Genomic DNA, 24,776 nt, shown 5'->3' with positions numbered 1-24,776 from the left:
AGATTTCTTCTGTTCAGTGTTGTGTTTCCAATGCTTACATACTGATTGACAGATAGCAAGTGTTCAATAAATGTGTCATGAATTAATGAGAAACCCAGGAATATGACAACCCCCAAACCAGGCAAATTAGAGTGGAAGATACAACAGGCATAAAAGATTACTGAGTCTTTTATTGGTGTATTTCTATTCCAGAATCTGTATTATTAAGCATGCGATGAATCTTTTGTTCACTCTTAGTGTTTAGCAAGTTACAATGACACCTGGAGGGGTTAAATTATTTATTCGTAGCTGGAATTCAACTGGGCCCTCTGTTCCCAAGGGCATGCTTCACTTCCTAGTTCTCCTGGATGGTTGAATACTACCCAGCCACTCCTATCTGAGGGTTTACCAAATGGGGAGAGAGACGGAGGAGAGACAGACAGGGGGCCTTCCTTAGAGAACTTTTGCTTGGGCCTCAGGAAAGAGCTCACTTACCCCCAAGCATGTGCTGAGGAGGATTAGGTGCAGACAGAAGATGCCCTAAGAGTCTTTGAAGACCTTTCCATGGGCTCAAGGAAGGAGTTGGCACTCAGCCAGTGGTGGGAATAAGAATGAATCCCTCCCAGGCTGTTCTTTTCTCCTTCAGGACCAAGTTACTGTTCTCTGGAAGGACTGACAGGCAGGAGGGAGCAGCCAACGTGCCTATTCATAGGGTGGGGCATTTCAACTTGATCCTATTTCTCCCCAAGTTTCGTGATTAAGATGGGGAACTTGGGGTGGGGCAGGGGCTTGGCGTTGGGGATGAAATTGATGAGGGAAATTCGGGCTCCCAAAGAGCAGGGTGGAGCTGGGGTGACTCAGGGGGCAGGACCCAGTGTAGGGCAGCCTTTGGCAGGCAAGGGCAGATCTGAGCAAAGTGTCTAACCACATTTCCGTATCTGTGGGTTTGCAGGCACCATTTGTCAGCTGCAGTGCAATAAGCTGACCTGTGGCCTGGTCTCCAATGGCCTAGGTGCCAATCCTAGTGCAGTCATTTACTCTCCCAATGGCCTTGGCAAAAACATTTAAGTTTTCAGGGCTTCAGTTTCCCCTTTGATAGCATGGGACTAAAATGCTAGGTTGGGGTTACAAATAAGTGGGAAAGTATGCTGAACCTCAGTTCCCCTCCTTCTCTCCATCCTTCTGGCCCTTGATATTCCCCAGAGCCTTAAAGGTGAGCTGTGTCAGACAGGGCCACATTATGACTCTCATGTGTCCCTTTTGCCTTCCTGGGCTGCTTCGTCCATAAAAAATATTAAAAATTCTATTTTATGACTACATTGGCATAAAGATTGATATAATCCGGGCAGCCTGGGTGGCTCAGCGGTTTAGCACCGCCTTCCACCCAGGGCATGATCCTGGAGACCCGGGATCAAGTCCCACATGGGGCTCTCTGCATGGAGCCTGCTTCTCTCTCTGCCCTCTCTGCCTGTGTCTCTGCCTCTCTCTCCCTGTGCCTCTCATGAATAAATAAATAAAATCTTAAAAAAAAAGATAGATATAATCCAAGCTAGGTTTATTATCATCTATTCATTATTATTATTATACTCATTTTTCTTCTGATTTCAACAGAAATTAACATTATAATATTTTTTTGTGGGCCATAAAAGTATCATGGGACCTCAACGCTGTGCCTGATAGATACATTGGCTCTGGTGTCATGCCATGAGCCATTCCTGCAGGTTTGGGTCTCTTCCTTTTTCCTGAATCTTTGAGGCCCATTGCAGTCAAAATGGTTCAGGCCAGTGAATTCACAATCAAAGAGATATTTTTCTCCTAAGATATTTATTGGGTCAGTGAAGGCTGTGTGTTGCATGTGACTATGGCTATTTCTGTGGTGGTCTCAGCGTATCTGTACTTCAGGGTATGGTGGTTTTGGAGTGGAGCCAGGGCAGTTTCAAAGTACCTGAAACTTTGTTGGTTCATCCAATAATTTTTTTTTTTTTGAGTATTTACCACATGCCAAGCCTTGTTATAGAAACTGGAGATATAATGCAATGAACGAAAAGGTCAAATCCCTGTCCTCATGCAGCTTACCTTCTAGTGGAGGGAAATAGACAAACCAAAAAATTCTGTCAGGTGGTAAGTGTTAAGCAAAGGTGGGTAGGGAGAGCCGGTAGTGGTAAGGTGAGAATGGAGTTTCTATTACATAGAAGATGATCAGGAAACACGTCTTTGATAAGGTAATATTGGAGCAGAAACCCAAAGGAAGTGAGGGATGGAGCCATGTGGCTATCTGGGGGGAAGAGCATTCCAGACAGAATGAAAGGCAAGTACAGGGCACCTGGATGGTGCAGTTGGTTAAGTGAATGACTCTTGGTTTTGCTCAGGTAGTCTCATGGTTGGGAGTTCCAGAGACCCACATCCACTTTGCACTAAGCTTGGAATCTGCCTGGGATTCTCTCCCTCTCCTTCTGCCCTTCCTGCTCATGCTCGCTCTCTCTCTCTCAAATAAATAAATAAACCTTAAGAAAAAAAAAAGAAAGAAAGAAAGGCAAGTACAAAGACCCTGTAGCAAGAGCCTTCTCAGCAAGCTTGAGGAACAGAATGAAGGCCAGAGTCTGGAGCAGTGTGGCAGATGAAGTTAAGACAGATGGCACAGGGCCAAACCATGTAGGGCTTCTTGGCTGTTGTAAAGATTCTAGCTTGTAGTCCAAGTGTGATGAGAAGCCACTAGAAGAATTTGATAGAGGAGTGTCATGATCCGACTTAGCTCTTAATATTCACTTTGGTTGCTTCATAGACTAGATGGCAGGAGGCAAACACAAACGCAGGGAGGCTGGTTAGGAGAGAATTTATACAGATTTGGACCAGAGGGTTAGCAATGGGTGATGCTGGGATGTGGTCAAAGTGGGGATATGAAGGTAAAGCCAACAAGATTTGCTGGTATATTAAGACATCTGGGGAACCAGAAAAAGAGGAGTCAAAGGAAAGCTCTCAAACTGGAAGCAGGGAATTGGCATTTACTGAAATGGGGAAAGGGAAAAGATTCAGAGAGGACTGTAAGAGTTTTGTTTTGAATGAATTAATTTTGAAATGCTTCTTAAAGATTCCCAAACTGAAGCACTGGCCAGGGCTTTCTAGCCCCACAGTGACCAGGCTTCAGATGTGGGCTGCCTCCTGTAAGGGGGTGTAGAAATGAACCAAGGAAGCTCCCTTTAGCTGACAACATTGTCCAGAAAGCAACAGAGCTATGAGCCATCAACAGGCAACACTCATGGGTGCTGAGGGAATCTGGATGCTGCCTCATAGTATCCACTACAAACAACTTCTTGTGCTGTTCAAATCCACTCCATCTGGGAACAGCTTCTCTGAAACTGTAGTTGGTCTGCTTCCTTGGGGAACTTAAGGAAGGTTAGTGCGATGAACTAGCCATACCTCTCTCTGTCTCCACTACTGCTACTGCAGCTAGTCTTGAGGCCACAACCAATACTCATCATCTCCTTTCTGTACTACCCATTCTAGAGTCTCCTCATCCCTGGCTGGCATCTCCCCTGTTCCAAGTGGCTAATCTGGTGTTGTGACCCAGACCTTTATTGATCTGAGCAGTGGGTCACCATGCCTTCCCAGATTAAGGCTGCTGCACATTTCCATTTACCTTTATACTTGGGAGAGGGAGTATCAGGAGACACTCCAGTAGATTACTTGAGTGCCAAAGACAGTCTTCCTTGCTCCCAGCATCCTGTAACACAGCATCCTGATGACCTTGGGCAATGTGGTGATCCTTTTCTGTCTGCCAGTCTCTTGGGATGAGGAGCCTGAAGTGACCAGGCAGCAGCTGTGACTTAAAGCTTACTGGAACTCCTACTATAGCTCCTCCTGGTAGAAGCATTCTCCCTTTGGGAACCAGGACCTCTAGACCCACAAAGCCACAAGTTGCTAGGACTGGAAGCAGAGACTTCCCGAGGAGGCCACTGGAGTGATGGTGAATGGTTCTTCCTCTTGGTTCCTGGACTTATGCATTCTGCCTATTGGGAGACACAGTACTGTATAATGATTGTTGATTGGGATGAGATCACATCCTGGGGGACAACACCCCAACTTTGCAGGTTATCAATTCCAAGTTGGTGCCTCAGCTGCATCTTTAAGCAGCCACTTCACCCCTCCATCAGACCAGTAACTTCTGGGTATGAGATAGAACTAGGGGATACCATGGTCATGTGCCCACTCCCACATCTCCTTTGCAGAAAGGTGAGGCCCACCGTCTGAGGCAAGGTCACGCTTGATCCCATGTCAGTGGATCTAGTGTTCCGTAAGCCTTTGGACTGTGGTGTTGGCCAAGGCTCCACGGGCAAGAATGGCAAATCCAAATATGGAATATCAACCAGGAATATGTTGTTTTTAAATGAAACCTTTATTTGATAACTGTAAATGCACATGAAGTTGTAAAAATTAAAACAGAGATCCCATGTACTCTTTTATCCAGTTTCCCTTAATGGTACATCTTGCAAAACTATAGCACAATGTTACAACTCGGATATCAACATTGGTACAACTCAGATTGCCCCAATTTTACTTGTACTCGTGTGTGTGTGTGTGGTTGTACACATGCACTTAGTTCTGTAGCATTTTATCACCCATGTGGGTTTGAATATCTACCACCAGTCAGGATCTAGAACAGTTCTATCCCCACAAGGATCTCTATATTGGTCTTTTATAACCACAGCTGCCTTTCCTTTTGTTCTTCCATCCCTGATGCCTGACAACCATTGATCTATTCTCCATTTCTAAAATTTTGTCATTTTGAAATGTTTTATAAACAGAGTCATACAGGACATAAGTTTTGGGAATTAGCTTTTTATCACTCAGCATAATTCCCTGAAGATTCATCCAAGTCTGGTTCATCAATAGTTCATTCTCAGTTGCTGAGTATTCCATGGTATGAATATACTACAGTTTGTTTAGCCATTTATTCCCTGGAAGACATTTGAGCTGTTTTCAGTTTTTTAGCTGTAATGAATAAAAGCTTCTTCGAATATTTGTGTACAGATGTTTGTGTGAACATAAGTCTTAATTTCTCTGGGATAAATGGCCAAGAGTGTAATTGTTGGGTCATATGGTAATTTTATGTTTAGTTTTATAAAAAAATGACCAAAATTTTTTCCAGTGCAGCTGGACCATTTTACATTCCCACCAGGAATGTGTGAGCAATCCAGTTTTTCTACATCCTCACCAGCATTTGAGGTCATATTTCTTACTTATTTAAGTATGTAGTGATACCTCACTGTGGCTTTAATTTATATTTCTCGAATGGCAATAATATTGAACATCCTTCCATGTGCTTATCTGCCATCTGTATACCTTCTTTGGTGAAATACCTGTTCATGTGTTTGCTCATTTTATAAGTGGATTTTTTTAACTGTTGAGTTTTAAGATTTTTCTATGTATATTTTTAGATACTAGTTCTCTGTCAGCTGTATGTTTTGCAAACGTTTTCTCCCAATTACTGTCTAAAATCCTCTTTATAGGATCTTTCACAGAACAAAAATTTTACACTTTGATAAGGTAAAATTTATCCATTTTTCCTTGTGGATCACTCTTGGCCTAGCTCTAGATCCCAAACATTTTCTCCTGTTATTTTGTTGTTGTTAGTTTTGTAGCTTTATATTTTACATGTAAGTCTGTGATCCATTTTGAGTTAATGCATGAGGTTATGCATATGCATTTGAGTTAATGAAATATGTCTTAATGCTAGTCACCTGGTGTTTCCTCTTTCAAAATGAAAAAGTTCCAGTGTTATCAACTTGCCATAAGTGTCTGGCTTATGTTCTTGAAGGATGGTGCTGTATTGAGAGCTGAGCATCAGATTCTGTTCCTGGCAGGCTGGTCATTTGTGGAAGCAGTAGCTAGACTAGCCTTTGCGACTGGGAGTTTGCACAGAGGTAGCCAGTGACAGAAGCTATCTGAGATCAACTGGCTGAGTCATTTCATCTACTTGTGTTTAGTGGCAGTTGCTTTCTGGTGGCCATTAATATGTGGCAAAATACATCATACTTCATGCCTACTTCCATAGGTCTAGCCACATGCCTCTTTCTCAGACCTCCCTGCCCCTTATCTTCCAAGCTTTGTCCTTTCCAGGCCCCTGACCAATACAGCTAAGCTATTCATCGCTACCTATATATTCTTTGCCTTAGGCTATTTATCTTTTCTTACAAGAGAATGACAAGTGGGTGGAAGTTCTATTATTAAAGTTTCCTCTGAGCACTGTTTTTCAGGGCTGCCCCTGGATGGGCTGTAAAGCAGCACCAGTCCACTTGTGGTGTGACCCAACTGTGACCTAAGCTTAGCTTCTTCCTCTTCTATCAGATGATCATAAGAGCCCCACCTCATGTCTCCAAGTAGGAGCTGAGGGAAATGTGGTAGTTGACTCTGGTCTGCAAGCTATATTGCCTTTCCAAACTAGCCTCAAAGTCAACACAGTATCACTACCTTGTTCAATTGGTAGAAACAGTCATAAACCTTCCAAGATTAAAGGACAAAACAAAACAAAACAAAAAAAGACTACTTCTTGATGTGGGTATAGCAACTCACGTTGTAGAAGAGTATGTGGTGTGGGAGATACTGGAAAATACAATCTGCCACAACAAGGCCTCTCTACTCTGGCTGGTAAGAACTTGAATGATTCCCAGCCCTACATAAGTCTTAAGAATTTTTCAGCTTTTGGCTCTCAGGAATTAAGTCTTTTTCCAGCAGTTTTTCTTTGGCCTAGAGTTGTGAAGTATCACCCTTTGCACACAGACTGGTGTACAAAGAGTAAACTTCTTATATAGAGCTCTTTCTCCATGTAGCTTCTTTCTTTTTGATATTTATCTAGCAAATTTTAGCTGACTTAGCTTCCTCAAATTCTAACTTGCCTCCTCAGTTCAGCAAGATCACTGGGCTCTGTTAGGGTTTTTCCAATCTATAAAAATTTGTGCAATGGTGCTGTAATGGAGGCTGAGTAATCTGAAAATTTCCTCCACATCTGAGGGTTCATCTCATTTATTTCTCTTCCCTTAGGGATCAGAACAGTCCTGTTCTGCCTCTAGTCCAATGTCTAAAGATAGTTGCATCATGTCCTTGATCCAGTTTTTCAGTTGGTTATGGTGAGAGAGTACTTCCCATTTTTTCATGGATGGAAGCAGAGTCTGATTATATTTTGAAGATAAAGCCAATGGAATTTGATTCTAAGTTGGATATAGGTTGTAAGAAAAAGAGAGGTATCAATCAAGGATGATTTCAAGTTTTTGGATCCAAAACTAGAAGGGTGACATTGCTATTACCTAAGGTTTGATCAGAATTGGGGTGGGGGGAGTAAAATTAGGAGTTTAGTTTTAAAAATGTTAAGCCTGAATACCTGTTAAACATTCAAGTGGGGCTGTCAACTTTTCAGGGGGATATAAGAGTCAGGTGTTCAGGTTGGAGATCAGGCTAGAAATATGCAATTGGGAACGGTCTCTATAGATGGTATTAGAAGTCATGAGTCTGAATGAGATCACCAAGGAAGAAAGTATAGGTAGAAAAGAGAAGTCCAAGGACTAAGACCTGGGACACTTCAATATTAAATATTTGGGAGACGAAGAGGAACCCTGGGGTTGTTTGTGCTAACTCTCCTTCTCCTCCGTCCCCATTCTCTCTCACTCCCAGGACTGTGCCTCATTCTGTCTTGCTGATTTTCTGGCTCTGACTTTTGCTGACCTGTTTGGTCCTGTGGCCATCCCAGTCTGGGCCTGACAGATCAGTTCCAGGATTGATACGGGCCTCAGAAACTGCTCTAGTCAATCCATGTCCTCAGACTACTCTGGAGTCATTTGAGATCCAACTGGCTCCATCAGGACTGACTCCTGCCAAAGTATAGGGTGGGAATAAGGCAAATAGCTCATGACTTTCAGAGTGAGCAGTTCCTTGGCCAGAACTCCTTATCATCTGTGATAGTACCTCCCATGTTGAAAGCTCAGAAGAACAGAGAAATAGCAGATATATTATCCTTGACCAAGCCAGTTTCTTTTGTCAAAGATTTTGTCCTGCTGTGTGGGCACTTGCTGTGTGGGCAAACTTGGTTAGTTGTACTCTATGTCACTGGCTTCAAAACACTAAGTGTATATTTTCTAAATATCTCCAACTTCTCCATAGCAACTTATTATTGACTGGATGGTAGTAATCAATATTAATATCATTTGTCTAGCCACATGTGAAAGGACTAGACAAGGAATTTTATCATAGTACTATTTATAAAAGTAAAAATATTAGAAATGACCTACATGACTAACAACAGGAGGCAAAATAAGTAAGTTGTGGTACATCCACAATAAGCACTCATAGAAATAATTTTGCAAATATGGGAAGATGTTTATAATACATTGATTTTAACTTCTTTTTTTTTTAAGAGAGGAAGAGGAGGAAAGGAGGAGAGGGCATGAGACAATCCTAAGGAGGCTCCACCCCCAGCACAGGGCCTGATGCAGGGCTCCATCCCACGACCCTGAGATCATGACCTGAATCCAAATCAAGAGTTGGACACTTAATTAACTGAGCCACCCAGGTGCCCCTGATTTAAACATTTTAATAAGGCAGTAAGGTGTGATGTTTAAAAGCACTTTCAAATAAACAGATGTAAAGATAGCTCCATAGCTTGAACTCAAACAACTAATGGCTAGGTAGAGAAGAATGTAAGGGAGATTTAGCAAGATCAGGGTCAAAGATCAGGTCAAAGATATAAGAAAAGCATTGTGTCATAGAAGAAGGCAGGCGAAGTTTTGGTTTGTTTTGTTTTTTAAGAAAAAAGCAATGGTCATTCAACAATTCAGTAGAGTCAAATGCTGAAAAGGCAAGATGACTATTGGAAGATGACCACTGTATTGACCATAGATATTACTGATGGCCACTGCCAGAGCTATTTTAGCAGAATAACAACAGCAAAAGCCAGGCTGGAGTGGGCTGAACGGTAAATGGGAGGTGAGAAAGTGGAACTACTCTGAGGAATTAGATTGTATAGAGAAAGAGAGACAGAAGGCCACAGACAGAGGATGTATGTTCAGAGATTCTTTTTTTGTTGAGAAAGATAAGAGTTTAAGTAACGATAAGATGGATCTATTAGAGAGGGAAAGACTGGATACACAAGAGCAAGACTGGATAAATTACAGATGAGGTTCATGAAAATGTGGGTGAAAGATGGGCTATACAAGTAGTGGAACTGCTCTTGGTTAATTAGAAGGAAGAACTTTTCAATTGTAAGACGAAGCAAGAAGGAAGGGTGAATATGTGGGTAGGTTTAAACATTTGGTAACACAAATGAAAGACTCAATGTTGACTTGTTGATGCAGAGGGCATCAGAAGGGCAGGGGAGTAGGGAAGGTTTGAAAAAGTTGTCGATAGGAGTGTGACCTGACCAGAGACAAGTAATAAGCTTTCATCCACCCTTTCGTCCCATGTAGGGCTGGTGATCCTGATGTAGTAACCCATCTGCCTGACAGTGAGACTGTCTTCAGTAGTATTTGGGTGCAGGCAAGAAGGAAACAGACAGAATGGTTCATTTGTGGTTGCAATTTAGCCATACAGGAGATGAAAATGTCTCTCACCTGCTTGTGGGCCTGGGTGGGTGGGCATGAGCCAGCTGCCCAAGAACAGCTGGAGGGAATTGGGAAGAGGATGGTTCCTCTGTCCCCACTGAAAGAGTTTCTCTGAAGTCCACCTTCCAAACTTCCTGTCCCTGGGAAAGCTTGTCTTTTGTTAGTCTGACAGATTTCCCTATGTAGAGCTCAGCCTCCCATATGCTCTTTGCTGTTTCTGCAGGCTTGTCAGGAACAATCCCTTTCAGTTTTCAGAAAAGGTCTTTTTATATGTGCTGCTTCTTGATCCATACTGTGCTTGTGAGTGCATGGGAGGGGCAGGGCTTGACTCCCGAGGAAGGTCACTGGTAAGCTCTAGTGAGGACAAAACAGCCTTCTTTAATGCACTACCCATTTGATACTCTGGTGCCAACACTTCCTATAAGAAGCAGTGGGGCTTCTCTTTCCTCTGGCCCTTTGCTTCTGTGAAAAGCAAAATAGAATGGAGCCACTTACTTTCCTTAGGTCTAGGCTTTTTACCCAAGGAGAAGAAACAGGGCAGGGCAGAGAAGTTAATGATTTGTACATGTGTGACATTCCTAACCTGGTGGCTGGGCCAGAGTTGGCACTGGGAAAGGAAGGGCTGGAGAAATGGAAAGAGTGGGGGAATCAAGTTCCAGCTCCCCCACAGGCCTAAACTGTGACTTCTAGTGCTTAGAGAACAGCGCAGAGAGGGTTAGCACAGGGTGAGCTACTGTTGACTCTGAAGAGTGGACAATGTTCCCCAAGCACACTGGCTTGGGAAGACAGTCACACTCCACCCTCATCTGACACACATGCTCCAACCAGAAGAAGGCCAATGTGTATTTCCTATGTATCTTTGCTCCCTCTGGCCAGAGGAGCCTCATTTAAATGATAAGTACCGGCCAGCTGATGAACTGGGAGGTTGCCTGCCATTTCTGGGCCTGTTACTTCATCTACAACCTGAGAGTTGAATGGAAATGATTTCTAAGGCTCTTTTTGACTATAAGGCTGATATATTCTGGGTATAAATCTGATTAAACTGGTGTTAACACCAGATTTTAGCTGTTTTACAGACACTGGATTCTGAGGGTTTAACACAGATGAAATACACAGAATCCCAGCACAGTCCCAGAAGAAAGGGTCAAGGGAGAGAGAATAATTTAGGATGGCTCCACCCAGAGGAACGTGTTGAACCCCATGGCTCTGACTCTACTTTTTAGGCCTTGGTTTTGTCAACTGTAAAATGAGACTCGAAGCCTAGAAGATCTTTAAGATACAGCTCTGATTTTTTGTGTTGCATGTGTCTGTCCTCGGGTAATTTTGAGCCCCAATGGACAAATACAGTGTGCTTACTGAACAGTTTGCTTGGCATGTGTGCAGGGCTATAGTGGAACATGATCCCTATCTCAAGGAGCTCACAATGTATTTTTAAAAATACTGGGCACCTGGGTGGCTCAGTGGTTGAGTGTCTGCCTTTGGCTCAGGTCACGATCCCAGGGTCCTGGGATTGAGTTCTGCATGGAGCTCCTTGCGAGGAGCCTGCTTTTCCCTCTGCCTATGTCTCTGCCTCTCTGTGTGTCTCTCATGACTAAATAAATCAAACTTAAAAAAAATAAAATAAATTAAAAAAATAAATAAAAATACTAAGCCACACACATAGGAAAGTATAGTATAACATGCAGTATCATCCATGGCTAAATGAATAACACAGACACCACAGGACAGCTCTCTCTGGGCATGCTGCAGGCTGGAGGAGCGACAATTAAAGCTTGCTTCCACCATGGCCTTCTACTTCAGCTTTCAAAAGGGGCTTTGGAGGGGTCAGACTGCTGGGTCCAGTTCTGGCTTTGTCACTTGCAAACTTTGGGGAAATTACTTAACTTTTTGTAAGCTGTAAGGCCAATTTCCTGATCTTTAAGATGAGGTTAATAAAAGGATTCCCTTGGCAGGCTGTTGTAAAGATTATGTGAGTTCTCAATAACTTGGTATAGAGAGAATGTACCTCAACATAATAAAGGTCATATATGACAAGCACATAATATATAATATAATGAGAATGTACCTCAACATAATAAAGGCCATATATGACAGCTAATATATTCAACAGTGAAAAGCTGAAAGCGTTTCCTTAAAGATGAGAAACAAGACAAGGATGCCCTCTCACTACTTTAATTTAGTATAGTGTTAGAAGTCCCAGCCAGAGCAAGTAGGTGAGAAAAAGAAATAAACAGACATCTGAATAAGAAAGAAAGGAGTAAAACTGTCTCTATTTGCAGATGACGTGATTATTATATATAAAAACCCCAAGGACTCCACCAAAAAACTGTAATAAACAAATTCAATAAAGATGTAGGACACAAAATCAATTTACAAAAATCAGTTGTGTTTCTATGCACTAATAACGATCACAGGGAAATTAAGAACCCCATTTACAGTTGCATCGAAATAATGAAATACCCAGGAATAAAGTTAACCAAGGAGGTGAATGATCTGTATGCTGTAAACTATAAGACACCAATGAAAGAAATCAAAGAAGACATAAATATATGGAAAGATATTCCATGTTCATGGATTAGAAGAATTAATATTGGGGATCCCTGAATGGCTCAGCGGTTTAGCGCTGCCTTCGGCCCAGGTCATGATCTTAGAGTCCCAGGATTCAGTCCCACATCAGGCTCCCTGAGTGAAGCCTGCTTTTCCCTCTGCCTATGTCTCTGCCTCTCTCTGTGTCTCTCATAAATACATAAATAAAATCTTTTTTTTAAAAGAAGAATATTATTAAATCTCCATACTACCCAAGGCAAGCTACAGATTCATTGCAATCTCTATCAAAATTCCAATGGGATATTTCACAGAAATAGAACAAACAATCCTAAAATTTGTATGGAATCACAGAAGACCCCAAATAGCTAAAGAAATGTTGTAAGAGAAAAACAAAGCTGGAAGCATCACACTTCCTGATTTCAAACTATATCACAAAGTTATAGTAATTAAAACAGTATGGTATTGACATAAAAACAGACACACTTCAATGGGAACAGGATAGACCCATGCATATATGGTCAATAACGTTTTAACCACCCAAGAATCTATAGTGGGGGAAAGTACAGTCTCTTCAATAAATAGCACCAGGAAAACTGGGCAACAAAATGCAAAACAAAGAAACCAGACTTCCTGTCTTACACCATACACAAAGATCAACTCAAATAGATTAGAGACTTAAACATAAAACCTGAAACCAAAAAAAAAAAAAAAAAAAAAAAAAAAAAAAAAAAAAAAAAAACCTGAAACCATAACAATGCTGCAAGAAAACAGGAGTTAAGCTCCTTTGTATCAGTCTTGGCAACGATTTTTTTTTGGATTTTACAACAAAAGCAAAGACAACAAAAGCAAAAATAAGTGGGACTACATCAAACTAAAAGCTTCTGAATAGCAAAGGAAATAATCAGCAAAATGAAAAGGCAACCTACTAAATGTTAGAAAATATTTGCAAGTCATATATAAGGGGTTATATCTAAAATACATAAAGAACTCCTATAACTCAGAAAGAAACAAACAAAAGTCCCAAAACAATTCAATTAAAAAATGGTCAGAGGAACTGAATAGACATTTTCCCAAAAGAAGGTATACAGATGGCCAATAGGTACATGAGAATGTACTCAACATCACTAATTATCAGAGAAATGCAAATAAAAACCACAATGAGCTATCACCTCACACCTGTTACTGTTAGAACGGCTATCATCAAAAAGACAAGAGGTAACAAGTGCTGGTGGGGAGGTAGGGAAAAGGGAACCCTGTACACTGTTGGTGGGAATGCAAATTGTAGCCACTATGGGAAACAATATGGAGGTTCCTCAAAAAATTTAAAAATAGAACTCCCATTTGATCCAGCAATTCCACTGCTGAGTATTTATCCAAAAGAAATGAAAACAGGATCTTGAAGCAGTATCTGCACTCCCGTGTTCATTGCAGCATTATTCACAATAGTCAAGGTATGGAAATGATAAAAGTATCAATAGATGAATGGATAAAGATATGACACACACACACACACACACACACACACACACACACACACACACACACACACACATAGAGGAATATTATTTGGTCATAAGGAAAAAGAAAATCCTGCAACATGGATGGATCTTGAGGGCATTTTGCTAAGGGAAAAAAGTGAAATAGAGAAAGGCAAATGCTACACGTGGAATCTAAAAACTAGAAAAAGAAAAAAAAAAAGCCAAACTTATAAAAACAAAGTAGAAAAGTGATTGCCAGAAGTCTGTGTCAAAAAAGTTCCCCCTAGTGTAATGATAATGTCTACGTGATGCAGTGATGCCCAAGACTGTCAGAGAGATAGGTGGCACTGATGAAGAAGGATCCCATACCTGTAGTCACCAATGGTTTGGTTCTTAGACTGGCACAAACTGGCAAGCAGGCAGAGGTGGGTCAAGTGAAAGAGGCAGAACTCCCATTGGGCTCTAATCACTGCTTTGCTGTAGAGTTCTGGAGTTCACTACAAACCACTCAAACCTGTTGGATCCCAATTTCTTTATTCCTTATAGGTATTTAATATAAGAGAAAACTTGAATTCCTAAGAAATCCCAGGAAATTAACAAGGTTTACTTTTTAATAAAAGGGGTTAAGTTTAGAGGAAGTCAAGGTATTAATGGGGATTCACCTTGGGAGGCCATGGATGGATCTAAGGGAGGCTGGAAGGTTTAAGGCAACCAGACTTACAATTAAAGAGCCACAAGCATTGCCAGGGCAGTCTTTGGATCTATCTGTTCAGTAGCAACTAACTCAAAGGCTTGTCCTAAGGCCTCTCAGGGCCAGTTAGCGTGAGTTGCTAGAGCCCTGTGCTCATGGGATCACAGGTTTGACCTGTGTGTATGTGACTGTTTCCAACATTAGACTGAGCCCTAGCCCCAGCCAGCAGTCACACATGTACTCACCATGGACACACAGGGGACTGGCTGGGAGAGTACAGGTGGATCTTCACCTGTGGAATCTAGCTCAAAGTATATTCCAGCTCAAACTGCATACCTTGATACCTCAGGTTTGGAGCAGTGTTTGTAGGTATCCTGCATGTCACTGTTATTTCATAGTAATTTTATTTTTGTTAATATTTATTTATTTATTTATTTATTTATTTATTTATTTATTTATTTATTTATGATAGGCACACAGTGAGAGAGAGAGAGAGGCAGAGACACAGGCAGAGGGAGAAGCAGGCTCCATGCACCAGGAGCCTGACGTGGGATTCGATCCCGGGTTTCCAGGATCGCGCCCTGGGCCAAAGGCAGGCGCCAAACCGCTGCGCCACCCAGGGATCCCATTTCATAGTAATTTTAAAAGAATGTCTGAATAGCAAGAAAGACAGGATTCACTTTTGAGGGCCATTAAGCTGAGGCACTAGCCTAGTGGGTTGACCAACTGGCCTGACTGGCAATCCTCCTTCAGGAAATATGGACTCAGAATTCTCGATCTATGAGGAAACCACAGAGCTCTCCTTTCTTGAGGGCTCTCTGGGCATCTTAGCCAGACCTGTGGGGCTGGTCATCCAGGCTCACAGTCAGAGCTACAGCTGAGCGTCAGGCACGCAGAATTGGAGGGCTGGGCCTGTGACGGCAGGTCCCAAAATAAGGTGCCAAGCCCTACTTCTCACTTTCCCCTTGTGCCCTGTGAGATGCTGGCACTGCCTTTGGAGCCATTACTCAGCAGCCCAAATGTACAGAAATAGGCCTAGTGCACTGACCCAGCAGGCCACGGTTCTTTCCTCTGGCAGGGTCCTGTCCTGAGATGGTGGGCCCAGGCAGGGCTGTGTGCAGACGTGACTTGGCTTCCCACGCTCCCTTCCTGTCAGGCAGTAATCCTACCACAGGCCTGGGCTCTACTTAACTGCTTCTAGGCCACTGAACATCTAACTCCTTGCCCCTGGACTGTACAGCACATTAATTGTGAACATGTTTCCTTACCTTCCCCACCTTTTCAACACATACTCTTTCCACCTTCTTATCCTAAATGAAAACCTGATCTGCCTTGTTTCCCTGTCCTCTCCAGAAGAGGTTGCTTCTTACCTCCCCTGAAGGTAGAGGTTGAAGTTTGGAGAAAAACCTGTTCTTTTCCCCAGGTTCGGAGTTCCTGTTTCTCCAGACCATGTCTCTTGGGCACGCTGTCCCATCTTATAGGCCACCTTCTCCAACCGTTTACTGATTTTTGGCACTTTCCTATCCTCCTATCCTGCCTCACAGCTTTCCCAGCCATTTTATCCCTGAGTGGTGAGGGGACCCTTCAGACACCCTGGATTCACCATCATTTTGAAAATTACAAATGACTAAATTCTGCCCAACCCATCATTCACTGTGATGAACATAATTTCAACACCGGCATCAGTAATGGCTCATCACCTCAAGTTCTCATAGCCCCGTGTGGACCACAACCTATTTAACTTCTTTAGCTTCTTTCTACCTGTCAAAGTATTTCTTCATCTGCTCATCCTCCCCGGAAACTCTCACTTCCTTCATATCCAGCCTGGACCTGCTGGTCCGTTCCCATGGATCCCTTTCTTTATTCTTCCCTGGGTTCTTCCTTGCTGACTTCCTATCTTGGCTACTCTCTTAACTCCGCTTTCTTCGCCTCTGCTCCCAGATTGCTGAGCTCTGCTGAAAATTTATAATTTCTATGCTGCCTGAGCCCTCAACAAACCATCCTGTTAAGATTACGTGTCTCTCTTCCCCACCATTTGTTCTTCAAGGTGGAATTTTTGGCACCCCAGAAAGTTAAAAACTTTACACACACCTGGCACTTGTCTAGGCACTTTATACATGCTAGTTCATTTGACCCCTACCCAACGTCAATGAGGAAAATACCGTGAATACTGCTCTTACTTGGCAGAGAAACTGGGGCTCAGAAAGATTTGATAAATTGCAGAAGGTCACAGAATTAACAAGTGACAGGGTCAAGATTAGGGAATCTGGTTGGGTGAGACATATTGTGTCTCTTCATGGGATGATTTTATAAACTCTGCAGAGCTGGTTGACTTTCGTCAGAGCTCCGGTTGCAGTCTGGTAAGCTTTTAAATCAACCCTTGTCCACTCCTAATTGGATGTATGTGTATTTCAACTCTATTACTTTTGGCCAGTTTCGATCAGAGAACAAAGGCATCCCCTCAGAATTCCCAGTGAGCATTTAGAACCTTGAGGGTATTTTATTTTCTCCTGCCTCATTTGTGATTGAATGAGCTCCCGTACAGCTTCCCTCTGGACAACATATACCATAACCCTGGGTCTTTCCAACTATTTAACTGGGCTGTGGAGTCTCAGTCTCCATTCTCTAGGGAGGGGAGAAGACACTGTTAATTTTCATAAGGGTTATTTCAAGCCATTTCCATGCAAACTGGCTTTGGAGGCTGGGACTTAAATCCCTCTATTACTCGCTAGCTTTTATGGGCAAATGATTTAAACGCAGAGGTTTTGTGTCTTTTTCTGTAAGGTGGGGATAATAATAATACCCTTAAAGGGTTGTATTTATGAAGGAGCCTAGCATAGAGCCTGGCACAGATAAGGCACTTGAAGCATTTGTTCCCTTCCTTCTCTTCTCCATACCCTCCTTTCGCCTAGCCTATACATCTGCTCCATCCTTCCCAACCACAGATCTTTTCCTCACCATAGCCCGCTCCCCAGTGTCTATCCTTTCTCACTTCTCGTCTCAGGTGGACTCCTTGGAGAGTAAACGTGTTGGCTATCCCCCCTTTTCTCCCTGATACTGCCATCTGGCTCCAATACTACCCCTCTAAATTATCAAATGCAACTGACATTATTTGTTCTTCATCTTGCCTGACTTTATTCAGTTTTAGTTCCTGACACTCTATCTTGACCACCTCTTTCTAAAATGACTGACTCCTCCTCACACGTTCCTGTCTCCTCTTCCCTCTTTAATCACCCCCAAATGCTGGCTTTTCTCCACATTGATGGTTCTCCCAGCGGTTCCCAGACAAGCAGCGTTGGCATGGCCCTGGAACTTGTAGAAATGTAGATTTTCAGGTCCCAACTCAGACTCCGTGAATCAAAAACTGGTGGGGGTACTTGCTCAAGTTTGAGAAACATGGTGCCAAACATTTTTTCTAATCTCTATGAGCTCTTTTAACTATTCTTTTCCCACCTAATATTCTGAAAATTCTTTCCACTTTAGACCACTCTCCAGAGCTCCAATTGTATAGATACAGCTACTGATGGGGCTTCTCCACTGGCTGTCCATTAGGTGTCTCCTATGAGAATAACCTCTCATAATCCTATCACTTCTGTACTCTCTGTCCCCAAATGATACCACCGTTACCCATTTGCCAGTTCCAGGATCCTGGGATTCATGATTCCTGTTTTACCCAACTAAGAAAACACTAGTTTGCCATTTCAGGAGTAGCTCTCAAACTGACAATATCCTCTTATCAGCACCACCATTACTTTACTTCACGCCCACCTCCTCACTGCTTGGATGACTACAGTCTTCTGACTGGGTCACTAAAGTCTGGTTTCTTTCCAATGCACCCTCCACACTGCTACCAGAATCATCTTTCTACAATAAAAATCCTCTTTCGTACACCCTCAAATTGCTGTTCAAGCTATTTTGCTATTCCTTCACTTACCATCTGGAAAATGTTCCTTCTCTAGGGTTCAGCTCAGCTAGCTTTAGTATTGGAACCTCCCCCTGGATGTGCAGGCTCAGTCCAATGTACTCCCAACAGCCCCCATATAGTGTCTTCATCAGAATCCTTATCATGCAATGTTCTGTTCTCTTGTCACCCTAGGCACCTGGGAGAAGCTTGAGGACAGGTCTGTATGTTATCTTTGCTTACTGCAATGCCTGACACATAGTAGGTATTCAGCAAATGGCTGCTCAGTAAGAAAGACTGCTTTTTCTTTTGAAAGGCATCTACATTTACTGATATTTCCTAACCACCCCTATCTTTTCATTCCCAGCCACAGTTCAGTCTTATTATGCTATTGAAAAAGCTCTGTAGAAGGACAAAGATGTTCTGGCTTTATTTAAGCTCTCAGCTTCTGAACTTCTCTGCAGCAATGAACTACCCATTTCTCAAAAAATTCTCTTCCCTGGGTTCCTTAACTCATGCTTTTTTAATTCTCTTTACTTCATGGTCTGCATTCACACTGGTTCCCTTCCTTCTTCTCCATGCTTGTTGCAACTGCTCTGCATTACAGCAAGTGCAGGGGTGGCTGGTGTTGGTGGTGGGATTCATATAGTGATGTGTTGGCTCCCCGGGGGAAAAAGGCCCTCATTTGTAGCTTTTGTCTATTCCATGGTGTAAAGACTCACCAGGACCAATTTCAAGCTACCAGCATTTTAATGACCAGCTCACAAAGTTCTTGAATATTTATAATTGGCTCTCATAAGCATACATACCACTAGATATGCAGAAATGAGTAAGACCAGTTTCACATCTAGGAGGATACAATCTGGTAGAGGGAATATGGAAATAATTCTAAGACAAATATGGTAAGCACAAGGCATGACGGAGGGGCTGAGTGGAAGGCTTAACTAGGAAAATCTGTGAATACCTCCCATAGGAAGGTAGAGGGTCTGAACTGAACCTTAAAAATGGTTACATAGAGGAAGGGCTAGTGGATCAGGAAGACTAGGGCACCAAGAATGCGGGGTACCAGAATGGATTTTGCCACTAACTGGTTTTGTGACCTTAGTCAAATTGGTTAACTTCCCCAGGCCAAGATGGTTTCTCCATCTTGAAATAAGAATTTGATTTCCATGGTCCATTCTGCCTGGATTTGATGAAGGACCTTGGGAAGAGAAAAATATGAGTGGGGAAAGAAGGAAAAAGGAAGAAATGTACTTAGTGTGAAGCTTTTAGGAGGTCAGATACTGCAGGACCTTCTCTTCTAATTAGTCCTCCCTGCTAACTTCTGTCTCAGTCACAATTATGAAAATCCCAACCCCATGTCTGAGTGATTACATGGTTTGCTGAAGGCTCAGTTCTTGCCTTTTCAGTAAATCCTGACAGTATATGTGGATGCAAGCCAGTTCATCCTTCTGTGTTGAGGGAACAGAGGAGTTTCCTTAGAAAGTATTAAAAAGAGCCCACAGACTTGCCGAGTACCTCACTCCACTTGAATCAACTGTCACTATCAAAACTAACTAGAATTTCCCCATCCCCACGTCTTGCCTATTAGAGAACTTCTGCTTCTTCTGGAGAAAAAATCTCTAGAGAACTATCTGATCTTTATTCCTTTTCAAAAACTTTTACAAACATCATAATCATAAAACAGAAACATGCATAAAACACAAATGTAAGACATAATTATAAAGCAAATACAAATACATGTAACTACCAAGCAGAGGAAGAGAGAACCTTGCCATAACCTAGAAGTCCTTGCTGTGCTACTTCCCAAGTACAGCCTTCCAGAGGGATCCACTATCTTAATTTATTGTGTTTAATGATTTGCCTCAGATTTGCATTTTTTGTTAACATCTGATATGAAGAGAATCATCCTACATGCATCCCCTCGTTTCTTGCCTCTTTTGCTCACCATTCTAACATTCATTCAGGTTCTGTGTAGCTAGTTTATTCTTTTTCATTTCATGGTTAAGAGTGTCTACCATAAGCATCCCAGTTTACCCATTCTACTGTAGATGGATATTTGGGTTGTTTCCAGCCTTTGGCCAGTATAAACAATGCTGCTCTGAACACCTTTCTTGTGCCCAGCACATGCAAGCGTCCTTAGGGCACAGGGGTGGAATCACCTGGTCACATGGTATATATAGCCTCATCTCCATTCTTTCCCCTACATTAGTGAGCAAGCCTTTCTCTTTTTCTTTTCTGAAGTTTTTTTTTTTTTTTAAGATTTTATTTATTTATTCATGAGAGACACAGAAAGAGAGAGGCAGAGATATAGGCAGAGGGTGAAGCAGGCTCCATGCAGGGAGCCCAATGTGGGACTCAATCCAGGAACTCCAGGATCACATCCTGAGCCAAAGGCAGAGGCTCAACAGCTGAGCTACCCAGGCATCCCTCTTTTCTGAAAAATTTGAACTTCTGTACCTTTTTTCCTGTTTCTTTTTCAATCATGTTTGTTAATCTTATGTTTCTATAACACACATTATCAGTACTGATTCTAGCTTCTAGCCCTGTATATCACCTTCCTCTGGTAGTTTACAATGGTGTCCTCTCCAAGAAGTAGTATCATTTCATTTATTACTCAGAGAAGAAATGTATTTGGGACATTTTGAGAGTTCTTCTTCTTGTTCAAATGTGTGCAAAATAGAGAGCATGTATTTGAGTAATAGAAGGCCAGGGACAAGTTTCTTTCTCTGAGGCATTATAGTATGGGAATTAAGACTGTGGGCTTTGAGTCAGACCAAATCCACAAGCTGCTGGCTATGTATCCTTGGGCTAATTACTTCTTTGTGCTTTAGTTTCCAGTCTCCCAAAATGTGGATAACAAATTATATCCACCCATAGATGGATATAGGGTTATTGTGTACATTACATCAAACAACCTATAAGTTTGATCAAGAGGTTTATTAACTTGGTCTTTAGGGAGAATAAGGAATGACAGGCTTTCAAAATGCCTTCAGGTTGTATAATGAAGATACATACAATGAGTTTGTCTCTAGCATTTATATAGAGCCTAAACACTTTTCCACTTCTTTTTGGAGCAGCTGGCTAGAATAGGTAAGTAAGATACTGCCAATGGCCACAGAACGGAGTGAAGTGAACTGGCCCATTTAGGAATCAAATCCACAACCCTAGCTTTAAGCACTATTCAACTGAGTTCAGTTGGCAACATAACATGAAAAAGGAGAAAGTGAATGGGACTAGAAATACTGTCAAAGTAAACACAAAGGCAAGAGGACACTATAGGGTAACTCAAATTAACAAGCTGCTCTAAATGGCATCCTCTCCTTGTGCAATTTATTGTATAGGAGAGTTGGCTATAACAGAAACCATTCCTAATCATCAAAAAAACACATTCTAATTTTCCTTATCCTCCAGACTCTCCATGTATAATTCCAGACTTTGTTGCTTACATCTCTTGGTTTTAGGATATAGTTTTCCAAAGCTAGAAACTTAATTACAGGTTCTACACTTCAAGGCCAGTACCTAATTGCCTAATTAGAGAGCTGAGAAATGTCTAGCATAACCACCCTCCTTCCTACCCCTACCCTGAAGTTATTAATGTTCACTTCTACTTGTTTGCTAGTCAACCCTTGTGAATATATGGATTTTTGGATTCCGAGTCTCTTACTCCTACATAAAGCTATCTAAATTCAATAAGACTTTTGAGGAAGCAGCATCTCTAACTTGACATTAATTGGTGGGTCAAATAATGACCATTACAGGGACACCTGGGTGGCTCAGAGGTTGAGCGTCTGCCTTTGCCTCCGGAATTCTAGGACTGAGTCCCACATGGGGCTCCTGCATGGAAGCCTGCTTCTCCTCCCTCTGCCTGTGTTCTCTTTGTGTCTCTCATGAATAAATAAATAAAATCTTAAAAAAAAAAAAAAGAAATAATGACCATTACAGAGACAACAATGACTACTGGATTTTAATTATTTCAGTTCCTGTACCACTATTATTTCAGTTATACTTAATAAACCCTATTACATAGCTTCCTATTAAATAACTCTTAGAAAATTATGAGTACATGGTAGGCTATAGAAAAAAGGTGGAAGAGATATTAAAAAGGGGAAGAGTGGTTCTGAATGATTATTGAATGATGTGGTATGACAATATTCGTTAACTTCATGTCAACACAGAAAGGCCAGATGGCTTATTTAGAGCTCACTATTTCGGTAACATGTATTATCTCGTAGTATATTGCTGGGGGAAGGGCTGATTTGTATAATAACTATACTTCTACACTATGATTTGAAAAGTGAATAGGCTGATAACAAAGCAGCCCTTAACATTTTCATTTGAATTGATAATTTTGGCACCAACCATAAAGGGGGCTGAGCACGGTGGGACTGTTTGCAGAGGTGCAGGTGCCAGCTTCTAATAAGAGAATACCACATTCTCTAAATTTCTGCAAATTTGGAAACCAGGGTCTTGAACAACAGCAGTGGCAGCATAATTTGGTGCTTGGATGCTAAATGAAACACCAATGTTGGGTTTGTCCACCATAACATGAAAGAAACCTTCATGGCTGGTATTTTGACACTGATGTGACCCTGGCAACAGGTATTATTGGTATCAAAAGAAGCCCAGGGAAGAAGCTCATTAAGTGAGAAAAAAGAATCTAGAGTCTACAACATTACTCCTCAACCAAATGTTTGAATCTTGCATCCTGCAAAATCAGAGCTACTAAGAGGGCAACATGGCTTGCTCTGAGCTTCCTCTCTTACATGCCTACACACTGGCCATGGAACACAACAGCCTAACAAGTGATCAAGAGCTGGCACCCAAGGCCGGCCAGTTGCAGCTTCCTCCCTAGAGGTGAGCACACATTAAACAATATAGCAGAGCTGGTGGAGGAGAGGAGGGCAGCAGTCAGGAAATAGAAGTGTGGGCTCTGTGTGAGTTAAATGCTTTGGCTTGCTTAGGAATCTAGGAGACAGATTTGCAAATTAGAGCCTCTTTGCACACTGGCTGAGACCACATATGAAATAACCTCTGTAATTTTCATGTGTACTTGGTGGGTAAAAATCACGACTCTCAAACACTTGCGGAACTGGAGTTGTTTTGTTTTTCTAGAGGTCTACTTGCTCCTTCAGAAAAGTGCTAGGACTGGGAGGCTCAGGCAACATAAAGAAAAAAAAAAAAGCTTCCCAGGTGATTCTTACTTAGTTCCCATACCTCTGAAGACCATGGCTCTAGAGGAAAGGGACTGAACAGGAATGAACAGGAATGAGTTAGAACTGAATAGTTAAAACCTTCATGTCCATTTATCAAATGAAGGATAAAATTCCTGCTCTCCCTATCTTGAGAATAACAGCTAATGGTAACTGTCCAATAAACATTAGCTATTATGTGCCAGGCACCATCCTAAAACCTATATTCATACGATAACCATGCAACCCTATTTTATAAATGAGAAAATTGATTCACAGGTAGGTTAAAGAACTCACCCAAGGTCACACAGCCAGGGCTTAGATTCAAAGCTAGGCAGTTTGGTTATAGAGATCATGTTCTTAACTATTATTCACAATAGAATAATTCATAAAGAAAATAATAAAAACATGCATGAGAAGAGCATTTTACTTTGAAAAGTTCAGGTGCCCTAGGCAGTTGTTGAATGAAGTTCTTGGAGGGAAGAGTGTGTATTGCTTCTAGACAGCACTTGCTACATTAATAGCTGCTCACAAACAATTTCACTCAAAGGACTTGAAAATTTGATCTTTGCCTGTTTCTCTTAAATGCTGACTTTACCCAATAAAGTGACTCCTTTGACAACGGAAAAATAAAGAGAAGAACTCTGCAGACCAGGTGCTTCACACAGGGCCTGGCACCCAGGTGATGAATAAAATGTTGACTGAATTGAAAACATTCTACTCAAAGGTATTTTGAAATGTGCTATTCATAGTCCACAAAATGACTTCAATGCAAATTATTTAGAATGTCAAAACAGGAAGGGGCATATGACAAGTTAAGGAAATTAAAGAGAAATGAAGTATAAATGGAATACTAAACCTTTGAAATTCAAAATAAAGAACCTGGTTATATATCCTTGAAGTCCTCTTTCTTGGTTTAGCCGGGAAATGGGAGGGATAAGCTTTGGGGATGGAACAAGCCTTCTGTTCTTTAATAATATAATACTTCTTATTTGTGTACTATGTGCTTGCTGTGAGCCTACTGATCTGAACAATATGCTCAGGTGATTTTTTGAAAAGGCTGACTTTACCCTACACTGTTTCCTAACGACCACTGTGCTTTTTTAGCAGGCACTCAAACATAGCTCAGAAGTAAAACAGGTTTTTCTACCACTTTAGACAGAAAAAATGGGTCCCTTATAACAATTTGCACTTGTACTCCTAGCATCAGATCTCATAAAGCAGTAGACGTACCTCATGTCCAATGTAATGTTATGTCTGGCCTCCCTGTAACTTTCAACCAGTACCTAAAGAGCTAATGCATAGGCTTTTCCATAATTCCCAAGAATTTAATGAGTGACTGGTTATTTCATGATGTGGCATTATCCAGACCTGGGCAGCCAAAGGATCTCCTATGAAGAC

At 41.8% G+C, this 24,776-nt stretch overlaps 1 protein-coding gene across 3 annotated transcripts in view; it reads right to left on the bottom strand.

Moving 5' to 3' along the window:
* Positions 1-24,776, bottom strand: part of DTL (denticleless E3 ubiquitin protein ligase homolog) — a 75,697-nt gene that overhangs the window by 7,041 nt on the left and 43,880 nt on the right. For 2 of the 3 annotated variants that reach the window (XR_007411808.1, XR_007411806.1), the window contains exon 17: positions 1-24,776. This exon is cut by the window's left edge and continues 6,723 nt beyond it. The exons of the other annotated variant lie outside the window; for it this stretch is intronic. The gene's annotated coding sequence lies outside the window, so the exon portion shown is untranslated. 3 annotated transcript variants of the gene reach the window in all.

The sequence above is a fragment of the Canis lupus genome, chromosome 7, assembly GCF_003254725.2.
Source record: "Canis lupus dingo isolate Sandy chromosome 7, ASM325472v2, whole genome shotgun sequence".
NCBI lineage: Eukaryota > Metazoa > Chordata > Mammalia > Carnivora > Canidae > Canis > Canis lupus.
The sequence above is the reverse complement of the archived record's forward strand: the minus strand, read 5'-3'. Positions and strand labels throughout refer to the sequence as shown.